This window comes from Rhinoraja longicauda, chromosome 14, assembly GCF_053455715.1.
Source record: "Rhinoraja longicauda isolate Sanriku21f chromosome 14, sRhiLon1.1, whole genome shotgun sequence".
Lineage (NCBI taxonomy): Eukaryota > Metazoa > Chordata > Chondrichthyes > Rajiformes > Arhynchobatidae > Rhinoraja > Rhinoraja longicauda.
This window is the reverse complement of record NC_135966.1, coordinates 38455835-38463281: the sequence shown is the minus strand read 5'-3', so window position 1 is coordinate 38463281 and position 7447 is coordinate 38455835. Positions and strand designations below refer to the sequence as shown.

Here is a 7447-nt window from a genome sequence, read left to right as displayed (position 1 = left end):
AAAAGTGAATATTATTTATATTTAGGCCATATAAACATAATGTAAACTAATCTAACCTAACCTAGTTTAACCTTTCCTAATCTAATCTAACGTAACCTAGTCTAAACTTTTTTGAGTTCATTAAATTTATAAAATTCACACTTCTTTATTTTTTATCTACGGCCCACAAACAATGTGCCAAATATATAATGTGGCCCTCATGCTGAAAAGTTTGGAGGCCCCTACTCTAAACTAAACTAAACTCTAAATTTATTGGGATCAAAGTCTTATTGTATTACAATTTGTGTCCTTTGGATTTATAAAGCAAGTTATTATGATCGCTAATCACCCCTCAGATTCCTATTAAATCTTTTCCCCTTCACCGTGAACCGATCTCCTCTGGCCCTCGATTCCCCTACTCTGGGCAAGAGATTCTGTGCATTTATCCGATCTATTCCTCTCATGATTTTATACACCTCTATAAGATCATCCCTCATCCTCCTGCACTCCAAGGAATAGAGACCCAGATCTAGGCAACCTCTCCCTATAGCTCAGACCCTCTAGTCCTGGCAACATCCTCCTAAATATTCTCTGAACCCTTTCAAGCTTGACAATATCTTTCCTATAACATGGTGCCCAGAACTGAACACAATATTCTAAATGCCAACATCTTATACAAGGTGTCAGGGTTTTGGGGAGAAGGCAGGAGAATGGGGTTGAGAGGAAATCATAGATTAGCCTTGATTGAATGGCGGAATTGACTTGATAGGCAAAAGGCCTAATTTTGCTTCTATAACTTACAAACTTTTAAATTTGCAAATGTATTAGCTGCCAGTGCTAGCCATCTCAGCTAAGTTCTAAACACAACACCAAATACCACAAAGCTGTGATCACAGTCATAACAACAGATAACCCCATGCCAGCAATTTTGTTTCATGTTAACTCCTTGCAGATTCTTATCTTTCCAGTCTCAAAATAACTAAAAATGACTAGCTCGATGGGTTACAAGATAACAAATTAGCAAAGGTAAAATGTTTGCGTTATTTAAATCCATTTGATATTAGAAGGTGCATTTGCATCAATATTCATTTTAAAACCTCTTCCTACTGTTGCAAACACTGTCCTTGATTGTTAGTTCCTCCAGACCAGTATTGAAGGCCTCTTCCTACTGTTGCAAACTCCAGCAAAAGTACTGTCCCTGATTGTTCGTTCCTCCAGACCCAGTATTGAAGAATAAAATATAATTTCATAAATTATTTTGCAACTGTTAATGGTAGCACAGAATAGTGAAGTCTCACTGACAAAATGCTTGACACATTTTGCTGTTTCATCGTTGGGTGCCTCTTGTGTGGGAGGTGAAAAGAGGGCGTGCCGATAGTTTCACAAAACTCAATTATGGGAACAAAGCCAGATGGAATTCAGCCAATTCAACCCGACAGAGATGCAAAATTGCTACAATCAACACTAAGTAATGAATAGGACAAAAGTTATCTACTTCCTTAAAGTTACATGCGACAAAGTATGCAGTCACATTGGAGTGGGAAGACCAAAGTTAACAATTTTGGATTTTAACAAAAATAGGGCAGTGGTAGAGTGCTGCCTGACAGCGCCAGAGACTTGGGCTCGATCGATCCTGACTGCAGGTGCTGTCTGTATGGCATTTGTACATTCTCCCAGTGACTTGCGAGGGTTTTCTCCGGATGCTCCGGTTTCTTCCACTCTCCAAAGACCTACAGGTTTGTCGGCTAGTTGGCTTTGTAAAATTGTCCCTTGCGCATAGGATAGTGTTGGTGTGCGGGGATCACAGGTTGGCACGGACTTGGCAGGTCAATGGGCCTGATTTAGAGTTGCTGCTTTACAGCGAATGCAGCGCCGGAGACTCAGGTTCGATCCTGACTACGGGTGCTGCACTGTAAGGAGTTTGTACGTTCTCCCCGTGACCTGCGTGGGTTTTCTCCGAGATCTTCGGTTTCCTCCCACACTCCAAAGACGTACAGGTATGTAGGTTAATTGGCTGGGTAAATGTAAAAATTGTCCCTAGTGGGTGTAGGATAGTGTTAATGTGCGGGGATCGCTGGGCGGCACGGACTTGGTGGGCCGAAAAGGCCTGTTTCCAGCTGTATATATATGATATGATATGATATGATTTCGCACTGTATCTCTATAAAATAAAACTAAACTAATACAGATTTACCCCGAGTTACCAGTTCAAAACGAAATACCATGGCTTCTCCACTTCATACACTTTGCTATATCTGTCACTGCAATACAAGCTAAGTGACTGCCGTGTAGTCATAAATCAGCCTTCTCTCTCTTTCTCATGAGCACTGACCTAGCCTCCCACAAGTCAGGGCCGTCTTAACGCATGGGCCTGATGGGCACTTGCCCGGGGGCCCACGAGCATAGGGGCCCCATGCTGATCTGTGTATGTTAAATGACTTGCAATAAATAAATACTACTTTAAAAATGTAGGTTCAATAAGTGCTTTTTTCGCAACATTTTTGGTCACTAAGTGCTTCTCACAGCGATCTGTAAGTGCTTTTCGCAACAATGTAGCACCCCAAGTCCATCGCTAACTGCTTTTCGGTAAGTGCTTTTCGTCGGCACGACAGGGGGGGGCTGGTAGGGAAAGGGGGGTGGGGGAGAGTAACGGTAGGGGCCCCAGTACACTGCTTTGCCCGGGGGCCCATAATGCTGTAAAAACAGCCCTGCCACAAGTCCATCCCTTTTCAGTAAACCGAATATCATGTTTTGTCAGAAATTCTGCAAAAGGAAATGGTGATAAATCTGCATGGCATCAGATTCACAGAAGGACTAGAGTCCACACTGGCTCCTCGTGAAGATATCCACTCACACTCTTCTTTCTCTCGTTTCTGTGAATTATTTTCCTTCAAGTGCCCATTCAATTTATTTTATTTTTTAAAGCCCTGGCTGACTGTTTCCACTGAGTTCCAGACCACCAAAGTTTGCTGCTTATCCTTCACATCCTTCCTCTCTCACTGTCCACCACTCTAGGTCTCTGTTCTCTGTGTCCTCTCATGGAAATACTTCTCACAGTTTACCTTGTTGCGAGCTTTTTCACTTCTGTTAAATCTCTTTTCAAATTTCTTTGCTCCAGAGCACAATTAAAAGATCCAGTACAGTCTCATTAAAAGTGAAGACATTACTCCTTGGGCTTTTCAAAACTTCTTTTATGACCGGCAAATTATGTGGGTAGCTAGCTGTCTTCTACCTCAAGTGAAAACAAAGTAGAAACAAAGTACAGAAACTGTAGGAACCCAGTGGACGAGAGAGCATCTGTGAAGGGAAATGGACAGACAACGACTTGGGCTGACTTTAAACTGCACGCAATATAACTTGCAACACCTGCCTTGGTCAGTTAACACCACCGTCAAACATTGCCAATCAAAAATCAGTCAATTGCTAATAATTCTCAGCTTTGGATCAAAACAGTTGATTTTCCACTACCTCTCTGATCAAAATTCATCCAATCCTGAATTGAACAGTAATGTCTGCCAGGCTATCTATAGCTCTGAAAAAGTATCACAACCAGCTAAAAATTGTCATTCTTCAATGAAAAATGTAATTGCAGAAGCCAGACAGCAATTCTTTCTCTCTGGTTCAGTTTTCTCTGCAGATCCTACAGTTCTTCTTTCAAGCTATTGCAAGGGTGATGCTCTCCAAGGCTGGTTCCTGTTTTACTAACCCCTTAAGTTTGGGTTAATGTGTTTGCTCTTCGTGCAAGATTTTGAATGAAAGGGTTGTACTCGACCGTAAATTTCACACCATGGTTATTTAAAATTCGTTTTCCCTTGGCATTTATTAATGCCCCTGTTGATACATGTTTTGTTTCATACATGGATTTGGAGGCCGAGTTCCCACACGGTTCCATATTGCTTCTGTTGCAATGCCAATGGCAGCGTTAAATATTTTTTGTTAAAACTCGCTGAAAAATGACTCATGGGACAAAAGCGGAACAAGAGGCTCACCATTGGCTTGTGGCTGTTTTACAAAACAAATGAACCTGATCTGCTAGAAAGTATTGCCAAAAAAACACATGCATACACTTTGAAAAGAAAATAATGCATACCGCCAGATTCACGAAAACTTCTTCCTTGCTGTTAGCAGACTCTTGAATGGACCTGTCATGTGCCAAGGGGGAGTTCCCAACCTTCCAATCTACCTTGTTGCATACCTTGCACTTTAAAAAAAATCTGCACTTTCTCTGCAGCTGTAACACTATATTCTGCACTCTGTTTCCATTCTATTTTTTGCACCACATGGTATAACTTGCCCGGATGACTTGACTTGGGCTGGACCACACTGCAACCACAACAAATTTACACAGCATCTTAATATGGTTAAACGTTCCTTGGTGCTCAATTTGGTATTCCACCTCCTACCCTAGAGCATTGTACAAGAATGCAGCAAGAAAGACCAGCCAAGATCATTTAACTTAAAGCAGTGCATTGTCAGTCCTGTTACTGTATCTCAGTGCTTTTACACACGGTACCACAGAGAGAGCTACTTACACACAAGAGACCTTTCTGAAGAAGAGTCCTGACCTGAAATGTCATCTATCCATGTCCTCCAGAGAAGCTGCCTGACCTGCTGAGTTACTCCAGCACTTTATCTCTTTTTTTTTCTTCTAAACACATGCAAGAGAGTTGTTTCATGCTGAATTTGATTGAGGGCCGCAGTATAAAATGTAAGCAGAAGCATAGATAGAAAACTAGTGAAGTCACAGGAAACAGTAGTGATGTACAGTCATTTCTCCAAATGGAGGGAAAAGTGGATGCTTCTCATCATGGGGCACTTAATACCTGGGAGGGGGGGAGAGGGAGAGGGGTGGGGGGAGAGGGAGGGGGAGAGGGAGGGGGAGAGGGGGAGGAGGGGGGGGGGAGAGGGAGAGGGGTGGGGGAAGAGGGGGGTGGGGGAGGGGGGTGGGGAGGGGGGTGGGAGAGGGGGATGGGAGAGGGGGGATGGGAGAGGGGGATGGGAGAGGGGGATGGGAGAGGGGGATGGGAGAGGGGGATGGGAGAGGGGGATGGGAGAGGGGGATGGGAGAGAGGGATGGGAGAGAGGGATGGGAGAGAGGGATGGGAGAGAGGGATGGGGGAGACAACATAGATGGGTGATCAATGATCGGCCTGGATGTGATGGGCTGAGGTGCCTTTTTTCCATGCTGTTTCTATAAACTAAACCAAAAATGTCCCAAACAAACTCTGGAACATAACAGCACACACACACACACACACACAAGTTTCCAGTTCTATCACATGCTATCCTTGACATTAGTACAGATCTCCAAAGCCTTGTTTCACCAATGGACCACAGTGCCCTTCTGCACTGCCCTTTACACTTACGACTGCACAGCTAAATTCAGCTCTAATTCCATCTAAACATTTGCATACAACACCACTGTGTTGAGGACTCATGATCTGTGACAAAGTGAAGTACAAGAAGGAGATAGAGAACTTAGTGACATGGTGTCAAGACAATAACCTCTCCCTCAATGTCAGCAAGACAATGGAGCTAGTTATTTGCTTCAGGAAGCATGGTAGTGTACAAGGCTCAATCAGCCGCCTCCCTTCCTCCACCACAAACCCACTCCCTTTTCCCCCGAGTTATTACAGCCTTTTGTGTCTATCTTATAGAAAGCAAACTATTGAGTTGCGTCACAGCTTGGTTTGGGAACAGCTCGGCCCAAGACTGTACAACATTGCAAAGAGTTGTCGATGTAGCCCACTTCATCACACAGACCAGACAACTCGCTTTGACTCCATCGACACTTCACGCTATCTCGGAAACGCAGCCAACATAATCAAAGACTTGGTCCACTCCCAGTCATTCTTTTTTCTCCCTGCTCCCATCCAGCAGAAGACATAGAAACTAGAAACTGTACACCGCCAGACTCAGGAACAGCTTCCTCCGCTCTGTTACCAAGCTTCTGGAAGGTCTTTCCATAAACTAGGGTACTGTTCAATTCACCTCTACCCAATTGTGGACATTGGACTTTTTCTAAGGAACTGTTGTGCTACAATGCACTACAATGCTGTAAACTATATTCTGCACTCTGTACCTACCCCTTTGCTCTGCCTGTTGTGCGTTGCACTGATTGTATCTATGTGTGGTACATCTGATCTGTTTGGGTAGCATGCAAAACAAAGCTTTTCCCTGTATTTTGGTACATGTGCCAATTATAAACCTAAACCATTCCTTCAATGCAGCCCTTCTTGGTCGCCGTATGAAGAAACTCGATAACTTGGGGACACATCCCAGTTAAGCCTAATGGGCAGAAGTACATAAACCCCCAAAGGCACAACCAGTCCATTATGTGTCATATTCCTAAACACAAGGAGACCAGTCAAAAACGATGAACGAGAGATAGGCTGTGAACACTGCACTTTGTTTCTAATCAGACAACCTCAAGTTCCCAATAGCCAGCAGCGAGATTTGAACTCTCAATCACTTTAGAATGAACACGTCCTGGCCTGAAACACAGTCTTGGCGCACCACTCTCAATTGCACAGTGTTATCGAAAGCCCAAGTTGTAATAAGTTAACGTGTGCTTGATTTATAAACAAGGTGAGCCGAACTGAATGGTCACATCTTTCCTCCAATTCAGGTTCCCGTGTCTGAAAACCACTCTCAATGAAAGATTTTTGTTTTTGTTTAAAGAATCAAAGTTATTTAGGAATTGCCATACCTTCTGTACACTTTCCCTGCAGTTCCTGGAGGAGGCGTTGGAAACTCCTTACTTATTTTCTCCTCTGTGCTGCGGGACGTCTCCCTCACTCTGTGCAGTTCGTGTGACTTGAATAGTCGGCAAGTGTGCGACTTGTCCCGGCGAGGCGAGTCTGGTCTGAGATCAGCTGCTGTAAGGAGGAGGAGCAGAGGCTGGTGACAGAACATCCAACCCAGGCAGAAAGTCCCAACCCACTCCCAATGCACCCTGTTTTGTTTTTTTTAATTAAATCTTCCACTGGCCTCCAAGCAGTGAAAAAAGTCAACGAATGTTTGCAAAACATGTCAAAATCTGCAGGAATAAAGGCTACAGCAGTGGAGGGTGTTAGAGCGTTGGAGAATAGTGGGTGGGGACAACTCTCGAGGGGCGGAGAATAGATGTGAGTGGGAGGAGAAAACATGAAAAGGAAATGTCAATGATAAATACATTGCAGACGTTGAATAACGAACTAAGTAACGAAATAACGAAACAGGTGGCAGCCTAAGAAAGGTGCTTATGGAAGAAGAGGTGAAAGGGAAAAAATGGGATGAGCGGGGGTGTAAATGGGAGCCATCTGTTTGCTGTTTGATCCGGTGTTGTGTTGTGATGTGATGAGTTCGGTGGGAAGATGAGGCGGGTGTTGTACAAGTTCACCTCGCACCTCGCAGCGACGCTTGTCCAAAGTGGTCAAACCTTGAGCGGTGGAGAATTAAAGTGACAGCTGGCTTTTTTTCCCTCACA

The 7447-nt window shown here is 44.0% G+C and overlaps 1 protein-coding gene across 2 annotated transcripts in view; it reads right to left on the bottom strand.

The window, feature by feature from the left end:
- LOC144600212 (arf-GAP with Rho-GAP domain, ANK repeat and PH domain-containing protein 3-like) overlaps positions 1–6893 on the bottom strand; it is a 169488-nt gene extending 162595 nt beyond the window's left edge. For both annotated transcript variants that reach the window (XM_078411736.1, XM_078411737.1), the window contains exon 1: positions 6689–6893. The gene's annotated coding sequence lies outside the window, so the exon portion shown is untranslated. The remainder of the gene's footprint in view (positions 1–6688) is intronic.
- Between the last annotated feature and the right edge of the window lie 554 nt (positions 6894–7447).